Source organism: Chiloscyllium punctatum, chromosome 2 (genome assembly GCF_047496795.1).
Source record: "Chiloscyllium punctatum isolate Juve2018m chromosome 2, sChiPun1.3, whole genome shotgun sequence".
Taxonomy (NCBI): domain Eukaryota; kingdom Metazoa; phylum Chordata; class Chondrichthyes; order Orectolobiformes; family Hemiscylliidae; genus Chiloscyllium; species Chiloscyllium punctatum.
In genome coordinates, this window is record NC_092740.1 from 112,091,650 (window position 1) to 112,097,859 (window position 6,210).

Sequence of the window (6,210 nt, forward strand, 5' to 3'; positions counted from 1 at the left end):
CATGCACACATACACGCGTGCACGCACACACACACACGCATGCACACACACACTCACACACACATATACACACACACGCACGCACACCCACCCTCACGTGCACATACACACACACGCACGCATACACACACAAGCACACATACACACTCACGTGCACATACACACACGTACACATACACACACACGCACGCGCATACACACTCTCACACACTCATACACACGCATGCACACACACACAGATACACACACGCACACATACACACACACATGCACACACACATACACACAAATGCACACACACATACACACACACATGCACACACATGCACACACACACGCACACACACGCACATGCACACACCCACTCACACACACATGCACGCGCACACTCGCACACACACACACACACACGCACACACGTGCACACACACATGCTTACACACACACACGCACATGCACACACACACGCACAGACCACACACAGGCACGCACGCACGCACACATGCACACATACAGACACACATGCATGCACACACACATGCACGCACACATACACACACACGCACACACATGCACACATACACACACGCACACATACGCACGCACACACACACGCACATATACACGCACACGTACACATACACGCACACATACGCACACACGCATGCACACATACACGCATGCACGCACACACACACGTATGTACACACACACACACATATACACATACGCACGCACACACACCCTCACGTGCACATACACACACATGCACGCATACACACACATGCACACACACGCACACATACACACTCACGCGCACATACACACAAGTACACATACACACACAAGCACGCACATACACACTCTCACACACACTCACACACACATACACACACATACACACACACAGACCACACACAGGCACGCACACATGCACACATACAGACACACATGCATGCACACACACACGCACGCACACATACACACACACGCACGCACACACACCCTCACGTGCACATACACACACATGCACGCATACACACACATGCACACACACGCACACATACACACTCACGCGCACATACACACAAGTACACATACACACACAAGCACGCACATACACACTCTCACACACACTCACACACACATACACACACATACACACACGCACACATACACACACACGCATGCACACATACATACACACAAATGCACACACACGCACACATACACACGCACGCACACATGCACATGCTCGCACACACACACACATGCATACACACACACACATACACACGCACATGCACACACACACTCGCACACACGCACACATACACATACATGCACGCACACACACATATGCTCACACACACACGCACACACACACACAGAGGCCACACACAGGCACGCACGCACAAACCCACACATACAGACACACATGCATGCACACACACGCACTCGCACACACACATACACACACATGCACACACACGCACAGACATGCACACATACACGCACACATACGCACGCACAGATACGCACACATACACACACACGCACGCACACATACATGCACGCACGCACACACACACACATGCACGTACACACTCACACACATACACACACACACAAGCACGCACACACACCCTCATGCACACATACACACACACGCACACATACACACACACAGGCACACACACGCACGCACACGCATACACATTCACGCGCAGATACACACACGCAAACATACTCACACACGCACGCACACACATGCACGCATACACTCACACTCACTCACACACATATACACACACAAGCACACACATGCACACACACACACGCACACACACTCACACACACAAGCACACGCACACATAAACACACATGCACACTACACACACACACTCACACACACACATGCACACATGCACACATACACACACATGCACACACACATACACACACATGCACACACACATACACACACACGCATGCACACACACACATAAACACACATGCACACATACACACATGCACACATACACACACACGCACACATATCCACATGCACACATACACGCACACACACAAGCAAACACACATGCACACACATACACACGCACACACACGACACACACGTACACATACACACACACACACGCGCACACACATGCACATGCATGCACACACACACGTGCGCATGCACGTGCACACACATGCACGCGCACACACACACACACACTCGCACACACGCACACACACACACGCACACACACGCACACACACATGCTTACACACATACACACACATGCACACACACAGACCACACACAGGCACGCACGCACGCATGCACACATACAGACACACATGCATGCACACACACACGCACGCACACATACACACACACGCACACACATGCACACATACACACACGCACACACACACGCACACATACGCACGCACGCACACACACGCACATATACACACACACGTACACATACACGCACACATACACACACGCATGCACACATACACGCGTGCACGCACACACACACACGCATGCACACACACACTCACACACACATATACACACACACGCACGCACACACCCTCACATGCACATACACACACACGCACGCATACACACACATGCACACATACACACTCACGCGCACATACACACACGTACACATACACACACACGCACGCACATACACACTCTCACACACACATACACACGCATGCACACACACACAGATACACACACGCACACATACACACACACATGCACACACACATACACACAAATGCACACACACATACACACACACGCGCATGCACACGCGCACACACATGCACACACGCACACACACACGCACACATACACACACATGCACACACACGCACACACACGCACATGCACACACACACTCACACAGACATGCACACGCACACTCGCACACACACACACACACGCACACACACACATGCTTACACACACACGCACACATGCACACACACATGCACACTACACACACACACTCACACACACACATGCACACATGCACACATACACACACATGTACACACACATACACACACATGCACGCACACATACACACACACGCACACACCTGCACACATACACACACGCACACACACACGCACACATACGCACGCACGCACACACGCACATATACACGCACACGTACACATACACGCACACATACGCACACACGCATGCACACATACACGCATGCACGCACACACACACGTATGTACACACACACTCACACACACATATACACACGCACGCACGCACACACACCCTCACGTGCACATACACACACATGCACGCATACACACACATGCACACACACGCACACATACACACTCACGCGCACATACACACAAGTACACATACACACACAAGCACGCACATACACACTCTCACACACACTCACACACACATACACACACATACACACACGCACACATACACACACACACATGCACACATACATACACACACACGCATGCACACATACATACACACAAATGCACACACACGCACACATACACACGCACGCACACATACACACGCACATGCACACACACTCGCACACACGCATACATACACATACATGCACGCACACACACATATGCTCACACACACACGCACACACACACACAGAGACCACACACAGGCACGCACGCACGCACAAACCCACACATACAGACACACATGCATGCACACACACGCACTCGCACGCACACATACACACACATGCACACACACACGCACGCACACATACATGCACGCACGCACACACACACGCATGCACATACACACTCACACACATAGACACACACACAAGCACGCACACACACCCTCATACACACACACGCACACATACACACACACAGGCACACACACGCACGCACATGCATACACATTCACGCGCAGATACACACACGCAAACATACTCACACACGCACGCACACACATGCACGCATACACTCACACTCACTCACACACATATACACACACAAGCACACACATGCACACACACACACGCACACACACTCACACACACACTCACACACACGCACACATAAACACACATGCACACTACACACACACACTCACACACACACATGCACACATACACACACATGCACACACACATACACACAAATGCACACACACATACACACACACGCATGCACACACACACATAAACACACATGCACACATACACACATGCACGCACACACATGCACACATACACACACACGCACACATATCCACACGCACACATACACGCACACACACAAGCAAACACACATGCACACACATACACACGCACACACACGACACACACACGCACGCACACATGCACATGCATGCACACACACACGTGCGCATGCACGCGCACACACATGCACACACACGCACACACACACTCGCACACACACTTACACATACACACACGTGCACACACACATGCACAAATACACACATGCACACACATGCACACACACACTCACACACACATACACACACACGCACACATACCACACACACGCACACACGCAAACACACACAAACATACACACACGCATGCATACACACACGCACACAAACACACACGCACGCACGCACACACACATACACACACATGCACACGCACACTCGTACACACGCACACACACACACATGCACACACACGCAAACACACACATGCTTACACACACGCACACATGCACACACACACGCACAGACCACACACAGGCACGCACACACACATGCACACATACAGACACACATGCATGCACATACACACGCACGCACACATACACACACATGCACACATACACACACGCACACACACACGCACACATACGCACGCACACACACGTACACATACACGCACACGTACACACACACGCATGTACACATACACGCATGCACGCACACACACACATGCACACATACACTCACACACATATACACACACACCCACGCCCACACACACACCCTCACACGCACATACACATGCATGCACACATACATACACACAAATGCACACACACGCACACATACACACACACGCACACATACACACACACTACACACATACACACACACGCACACACACATGCTCGCACACACACATGCATACACACGCACATGCACACACACACTCGCACACACGCACACATACACATACATGCACGCACACACACACATGCTCACACACACACACGCACACACACACACACACACACAGACCACACACAGGCACGCACGCACGCACAAACCCACACATACAGACACACATGCATGCACACACACACGCACATGCACACACACATACACACACATGCACACACACGCACAGACATGCACACATACACGCGCACACACACGCACACATACGCACGCTCACACATGCACACATACACACACAAACGCACACACACGTACACATACACACACAAATACACACAGACGCACGCACACATACATGCACGCACGCACACACACACGCATGCACATACACACTCACACACATACACACACGCACAAGCACGCACACACACCCTCACGCACACATACACACATACGCACACACACACGCACACATACACACACACATGCACACACACGCATACACACTCATGCGCAGATACACACACGCAAACATACTCACACAGGCACGCACACACATGCACACATACACTCACACTCACTCACACACATATACACACACAAGCACACACATGCACACACACACACAAGCACACACGCACACATACACACACATGCACACTACACACACACACTCACACACACACATGCACACATGCACCTATGCACACATACACACACATGCACACACACATACACACAAATGCACACACACATACACACACACACGCATGCACACACACACATAAACACACATGCGCACATACACACATGCACGCACACACACATGCACACATAAACACACACGCACACATATCCACATGCACACATACACGCACACACACAAGCAAACACACATGCACACACGTACACATACACACACACGCGCACACACACGCACATGCATGCACGCACACACGTGCGCATGCACGCGCACACACATGCATGCACACGCACACACACACACACTCGCACACACACTTACACATACACAC